Here is an 8,393-nt window from a genome sequence, read left to right as displayed (position 1 = left end):
AAAATTTTTAGGCCTTTTATACTGAGAGCATTACATAAGTCAATTAAGGTTAATGAAAAGACTCAAATAAAAAAAACAAATCTCCTCAAAGGAAAAATATATGTTAAGAGTGAATGGATGACAGAAACAGTTATTCTGCCCATTTGCAGAAGCTAGTGGAACCGGGGCTTACAGTCAGGATATAATGTTTTAAGTTGACTCCATGATTTTACAAGAGTTGTCAAGGTCAATAATCCAACATTTGAGTCAATATGGTAAACAGCAGCTCAGGCAGCAACAGCATGTCATTTCAGTTTTTTTAATTAGTATTTTAGACACTGTATTGTCACAGCAAGCAGACACTTGGAAATGGTTGAGCTTTGTTATTCCACACAGAAAGCCAAAGTAGGAAAATAAAAAGGGATGTTTATGACTTTGATCTTAATTTTTCCACCACTTGTCTGTTCCAAATGCTGACAGTAGTCCCCCCTCATTAACAGTCAGCCTGGAGCAGACTGTTAAGCAACAAAAACAGCCAATGCATGATCACAACGCTTATAAAACTACAAAACTAGCAATGTAAAACTTTTAATGGTCATAAACAGTGGGCACATTTATTCATCCCAAGGGATCTACAATTTGTAACATTTAACAATGTAGTCTATAAAAGCTAATGTCAGCGACAATGGTTTGTGAGATCAATATAAGCAGCTTCTTCCCAAAACTTTAATCTGAGGTACTGACCAACCAGAGGGGGTTTTCACTGAAACATCCATCCCCTATGAGCAACTGTCAAGGACATGAGGACAAGACGACAGCTGAGATTCACATCCTTGATTTACCAAATCCAGTGTGGTGATGAATAATGTCATGGATTAGATGCTCTATTACACCCCTATAATAATAAAGGAACAACATTGGAAAAATGTACTAAGCAAATATTCATTTTGCATTTTTGATATCACTAAGGACAAATGCATCATCCCATCAAAGCATGTTGTTAAACAGATTGTCCCGGCCATTAAATGTAAGTCAAGTGTTTTCATAACGCAACAACAATCACCAAAACAGAGGGATATCCAGTGCCAAATATCCAACTGATACTGGTCTGTGCTGAGGCAAAAAAACCTGGAAATAATCTACCACTGATTAAAGAAGGATAGCAATTTTTGACTGAACCTTGTGTTTTTAGATAACCATTTATCAAAACTTGTATTCCTGAATGGAAAATTTGAAATAAAAAGGTAAAACAGTTTAGTGGATTAAGTGTAATATAGTACTGACTAAAACAGTGGTGACTTCTTTTCAAAACTACTACATGTATAATAAAACTGTGGAACTTAATAGAAACAATGTTCAAAGGTTTAGCTAAAACAAAATAGGTGAAATATCTAAAAGTAACATTTTGTGTTACTTTTTTGAAATACTAAACTTTTAGTAGTAGTAGTAGTAGTAAAATTAAAACTCAAACTGATGTAAAATTATACAGTAGATAAAAGGGTACCCAAGATCATCTGACCAGGTTGTGGGAGGATGACAAAAAAGGCTGGCTGTGAAACAGTATAACCCCACTAATCTGCCTTTTCTGACTGATGGGGATGAAACTAAATTCTCCTTAAGTGGAAAAAACTGTTGAAAATGGGTTTTCATTACAGTGCCTATAGAACTTTTAGTGTTTTCCCTGCACACTACTTTGGACAGCTCTATATCACAGCTAATGGCATTACACTCATCACAAAGACACGCACACACTACATCCCAGCTCACCCCAGAACATCTGTGCAGTATAAATCACTCTCAGAGAGGTTACCTCACAAACCACCAGGCCTCAAAATGACAGAAAGAGAAGCCCTTAGCAGCGACCGCCAAGCAAGAGGAAGGAATCTAACCATCATAAGCTGTAATACATCATTTATAATTGCCAAATCACTGAAATTATGCTTTGAGTGGGATTTAGAGATGAGGTGTAGAAGCATGCAAAAAACCATTCTGAAGCAACGGCAAGTTGAAAACAACATCCTATTATGTTAAATGTGTCTCCAGGGGTCTGTATAACTGTGTAGATGTTAACATGTCAGCCTTGGGTGCTATACTACTAATTCTAGTATGAATTGTGTGATAAACAAGTCCAAATGCTCTACTGTGCTTTTAGAACAGACTTAAGTTTGTCCTTATCCTCTGATACTAGAGCTATACAAAGCAACCATAAAGAGGGACAAACATGTACATACTGAATCAAAATATTGCTTTTAAAAAATGATTGCTCTTTTTGCATTTCAATGTTTTCCTTTTATCATTCAGCCTTATAAAGTACACTTGGGAGTTTATTAACTTTTTGTTAAATGAAAAATAAAGGCCCGCCATTTTACTCAGAATAAAAACATTTTGTTTCACAAGTAAATAGGGCAGCATAGAAAGCTATGAACACAACATTAACTTGTTATCTTAAAAAATAGTTGCTTATTTAAACATCCAGCGCACACACGTACACACACATATATAGATAGACAGATGTAAATGTAGGTCCTCATGTAGGTCACCCAAAGGGGAGTCATTTGTAGATTTAGTAGTCTGCATTTGAAGAAAAAAAAATGTACATCCAAGGAAAATACAAAAGGACAGACTGAAGGAAAATGTATAAAATGATTTCATCTTACTAAAGCCAGTTTGTCTCCAGACACAATTTAATATGGCATTGAGCAAAATCTCTCCCAGAGCCAGTTCTAACTTCTTAATACTGTGGTACCAGTTAACCAGTAGCAAAGCCATGAAAGCCATGAAAGTACCGGTACTGTACAGGAGATAAACGCCATAGTTTCTATGCAGCATTTTAGCCTTCCAGCTAGGTTTACGCTTCCCGCTCGCTCTGTCATATATCTCTTAATAAATCAGCTGACGTTTATAAGACACCACACAGACACAGGGAAATGAGTTGCAGATTTACCGTGAACTTAAATAATACATCAGTGGGGTTACTATTATAATGATAAGCTGTTGAAAAGACAGATGTAGGAGGACAGTAAAACAGTACACTTAGTGCACCTGTAATTTATTATCTTCATGATTAAAAAGGAATTATTCTCTGTACAAAAGGTGGAAATCTCATGTAAATTTGTATCCAGTCAGCGTCATGTTAGTGTGCTTTTGCCAGGTGTATTACTGTATCTATCACACTATTATTTAACCCTCCATCCCTCTTGTAGCCTCTCTGATGGATTTCTCAACTCGCAACAGATGCTGTCACACACATATTTGAGTTAAGAAGACAAGATTTCCTATGTTTTTTTAAATAAATGGCTGCTTTTCAAACCCTGCCATGTTACGCACAGAGGTTTACAATTTAAGAACACAAAAGGTTGCACAGAAGGTGCTGTGTGAGACTAAACACCACAAACGTTACCATTTCCTGCAAGGTGTGACCAGTCTCCATCACAAGCCCAAATTCTGATAAGTGTAACTTAACCTAACCCAATAATTCCTCATGAAAATATTCTGGCTCAGTTAAAATAAAATAAAATAAAAACATTACAAAGCAAAAAACGTCATCATTAGTAAATTCATTATCAACAAAAGAATCTGATAGACTTGTTGCCTTGGGAATTATTAGCATATATTGTGTGTGGGGGGGGGGGGTCAATGGGGGGGACATTAACCCATTCATGGCTAACAGTATGATGTGGTTGCATCTACTGACGTCATATAAACAAATTTAACTATCAGCAAACCAGAGAACAAACAGAATCTGAGGTAGAGAAAGAAAGAGAGGGAGGGTAAAATAACTTTGTGGCTCACTTTTTGACGTTGCTGTTTTTTCTCTCTTTGTTGAAGACAAAGTGTCCTGAATGTCCAACTGCAGTTGTGACTGGTCATGTTGTGTTCGTGCCACTACAAATCCCATCGCAGCTAACAGCTAATGTAGCTAACTAGCATCGCTAGCGGCGCTAGAAGACACGCTACCCACTAACTCTCCAGTTGTATTAATTAAATTAAAATGTAAGTTTCTATTATTTCTTAAGATACTAAGCTGTGGACGCCTTAGCAATTTGGAGTTCGTTGCTCTTCAACTTGTCCATATGAAAATTGGCAGTGAACGCGTGTGACTGTTTCATGCTGTTTTTAATCGAGGGACGCCAACTTACCGAGGGCTCATCTTAACTGACTTCGACTAATGCTGCAATACCATGTTTTACCACACTGAGGTTTACGAAGCGTAATGGGGAGGCGCTGTTTCACTCCTTTAAAAAAATGTGTCAAAACAGTGATTAAAATCTGCTGCTCTCTGCTCCACTTATGCCAGTGTTGATCTTTGACCCTTATTTTTTTTTATAAATTACTGTACAAGTTTTGCCCATAATACCTTAATCAGTATTTTTTCAAATACATAGTTTTCTTAGTAAAGTCGTTCTACTTTTGCACTTTAAGTAAAATGCAGATAACATCAGTATTTTTACTTTGGTAAAATATTTGAAGTGAAGTTTGTGTATTTCTACCGCCTCTGCACACAGTGTATCACATTCAGCTGTGTACCTGCAGACTGCTCAGAGTGGCCATTTTAACTCTAGTCCTCAGAGACATTAGTATTTCATAGTTATCAGGGTTCATTTTTGTACAGTCTGTGGCCTTTTAAACCGTTTTTAGCTTATCTGTATTATTATTATTGTTCCTAATATTGTTGTGGAGTATGATAAGATATAGTGTTGATAGAACGTCTGAGGCTAATTATGTTATTATTTACACCTATTATTACTTATTAGTACTAATACTATTCAATGAAATTGATCCAACTATAACAGCAAAAATCTACACACAGGTTAATTCATCAGTAATGTGCTAATCACTGAATTTTATAATCACCTATGGTATATTATAACTGATAGGGGTTCTGTCTATGTCACAAGCTCTTTTAATTAAACACATCACTGAATATAAGTGTTAATTATCAATCTTTTAAACAATAATTAATCTGAAACTGCATAAATAATATTAGATTTTGCTGCTGTTTGAGACAAATTAGTTTTTACTTTTTTTACTTTATTTTGCATAGACAGGAGATGCACAGGAATAGTGTTGTCATACATTATGCACCTGACAATTTGGCATGCGAAGAGCTGAGATTTGAAACTGGAGGCAGATGCTTTTTCTCAAGCTGGTAAACATCAAACCAACTGGTCAGCAACAACCTTTACCACTAAAGAATCTCATCTGTTCCACACTCCACAACCCAAATTAGCTTCCAGCATGAAAACATTACACGCCAGTGTGTGAGTAAACAGTGATGATTTTCTTCTTCATGTGGTGTTTTCCACTGCTCCGCATTGAACGGACACTGACTTCATACTGGTAAAAAGTCCAAGCTAGGCCAGTACAGAGCCACTCTGTCATTCTTCATTCATCTTTAGCATTTACATAACGAGAAACACCCTGTTGCTTGAACACGATGATTATTTTGATTTTCTAATATTAAAAACTACATGACGCCATCATGGCTACAAATGTTCCAACTGACCTCACTAAACCACACAAAATATTATCCAAACCTCTGGAACAAACAATACTCATACTAAAAACATAACAAAAGAAAGATCAGCTGGATTCGGATATGTTTGCAGGCAGTTTGACATGTTGTTCATAATTAAATTGTTTCGCTAGACCCCATATATGTTTACATGATGTCCTGTGGTTGTGCATTAGCATTAAACTACACGATCAGATCCAAAATAAATAAGTGTAATTTCTGAGCTTAAAAAGTTTTATCTACTTTTCCAACTTGCTTTAAAATGTCACCACAGTTTTAGGTTATATTAGGAACACTTAAACAGGGTCACACTATACTGTATTTATGAATATACACATTTGAATAGTAACTACAAATCTCAGATTATACAATGTAGCATATAAAATACAAAAAAGTAATGCAGGCGAAGTACAAGGTTTTTTATATTCAACCACTGGACCAGCACTTAATAAAAACATTTTATTTTTGGACATGTTACACTTTGTATTGGATTGTTACACAGCTGCCCAACATTCTAGAACTGTTAAAATGATGACACACTTATCAGTAGAAAAAAAGAATATGTTTATATAGTGACACATTTGAGACATGATCAACACCTATGCCACTGTCATAATAATGTAAGAATCCATTATATTTATTATTATTTACATGTAAGAACATTGTATGGGATGCTTGGTAGATTGTCCAGGCGACCGACGGAGGATGCTGACAAAAACTGTATGCAGACAAATAAAAAGCATGCACATAAAAATAAATTTTTTTTATGCCGATTGTGAAAGGCATAACGCTTGACTAATAAGAGTCTGCTTTACCAGTGTTTATCGCTTACATAGACATCTACAAAGAAGGACTGACAAAGGATGTAATGTAAACAACAAGCCAGGAAATGATCTGACCTATCAGACAAACAACAAAAAAAAAAAAACCTACAGCTGCATCTTTGAGGGTCCACTCAAACAAGACACCCAAATTAGTTGGAAGGTTTCAGATTGGAGGAGAATCAGGGCCAAACAATTAGTCAAAGGGCAGAGCAATTTTTAAGAATTCTTGGTAACCTTGAAGTTTTTTCAACAGGAGATGACGCTTGAGGTTGTCCTTCTGAAGAACACATGTTGTTTATCAGCTTGCTTTTCCTGCTTTTCCTATTCTTTCAGTTGCATTACATATGACATCTGAAAACAGACCATTGGAACAAATCCCTGGGCTTCATGCCTCACAGCATTTTTCCAGTGAAATGTGTTTTCACTTAGTTGTGGATCCCAGAGCTATGAAGGGGTTCATGCTCTCTGCCTTTCTCCTATGGTCCCTCTTTTTTTCACTCATGTCTGCCTCACCAAACATTACATTCATAAACAAACAGCGAATCGTCTGACTGGAGCTTTTAAAAAGGCAGAAAAATCCCCATTAGAAAATCAGCTGCAATACAGTGATGCACGGTATGAATTTATCCAACCGATAGGACTTGTGTGACATTCTTGGACATACCCTTTGTTTCTGGTGGAGATTTAGGTGGAAACACTTTATGCGTATCGATGCATTGAATACAAGTCCACAGCCAGCAAATTTGTTAGCTTCATTTAACACTAAGAGATTGAAAATAAAGTGGAATCAGTCAGTCAGTTGGTCTGTCTATTGGTCACAAAATCAATCTATCAGCACCTATAAAGCTCTCTGACATCTCTTACATATTGTATGTTTACTATTTACAAAATAACTATAAAATTGTTAAATGTCATTATATGGGCTCGTCTCTTTGTGCTGTGTGAGACTAACTGCTGTTGGCTGAAGCTCTGCATCTCGTCTAGTTCTCCACCGGAGAAATGTTTAACGACACTAACATACAGAGCTGATCTAATGTTCTTGCTTTTAAATTGTAACAATTATCATTGTGGACCTCTACTTTTCCATGAGAATGTTCAAGATAGCACCATGACTAAAAATAGCAATTCTCTCTGAAAAGAATTTAAATACTTTGTAGAGACAAGAAAACATAGAGACAACTTAACTAGCTTCTATATTGACTAGGAAACATCCCAACAGTAAGTCTATACACAAATTCGTAGTTTTGGTTCTTCCCTTTAAGAACCGACAGAAATGACACAACGGAACACAAATGATTACTCCACTAATCAAAAGAACTACTATAGACAGTATCAGGATGTATGTGGCAATTTTCAAGTAGAAGGATGTAATCTGGTTTTTGCCAAAGGGAGACAGCCTGTAGATGAGCAGCAAACGCGTCCCTTGATGTCTCAGCCAGCTCACCCAGGGAAGAGAAGGCACAAAGGAAGGAGGAAGAACGGTCAACACCTCTGCCACCACACACGGGGACAGACACAGAGTGGCCCCTCATTGAATAAGATATTTTGTTTCTGTGAAGTAGAAGATATGGGTCAACTTAAACAATGCTTTATATACAATATATCTCAAACAACTTAGATACACAGCACACAGACATCAACTATAATTTTAGGAATTATGCATATTTGCTTCCTTATCAAGAGTTAGATGCCCAGACACACTGCTCCACTTTGACATCTCTGAAATCTGAATGAAAAGGTGATTGTGGACAATATAAATAATTTAGAAAATTACAATAATTTTTCTTAAATTTTTATTAAAAAAAATTAAAAGGTGGGAAATGGTTAGACACTTTCAGTCCAAACTGAACCAATCCACACACAAACTAAAGAAACAGAAGGCAACAACTGATCATGTTAGGGGTTGTATGTGCCAGATAATTTCTTGGCTCAACCAGTAACATCTTGCAGTCTCTCCAGTCGCTGCCTGCTGTTTCTGTAACTAAACCTCTAAAAAACTTCAAGCTGATCTTTGGCACTTTTGGTTACTGTTATCATTGAACTGAGTTAGGTGAGTCATTTCCACTTGTATCTAG

Source organism: Channa argus, chromosome 9 (genome assembly GCF_033026475.1).
Source record: "Channa argus isolate prfri chromosome 9, Channa argus male v1.0, whole genome shotgun sequence".
NCBI lineage: Eukaryota > Metazoa > Chordata > Actinopteri > Anabantiformes > Channidae > Channa > Channa argus.
The sequence above is the reverse complement of the archived record's forward strand: the minus strand, read 5'-3'. Positions refer to the sequence as shown.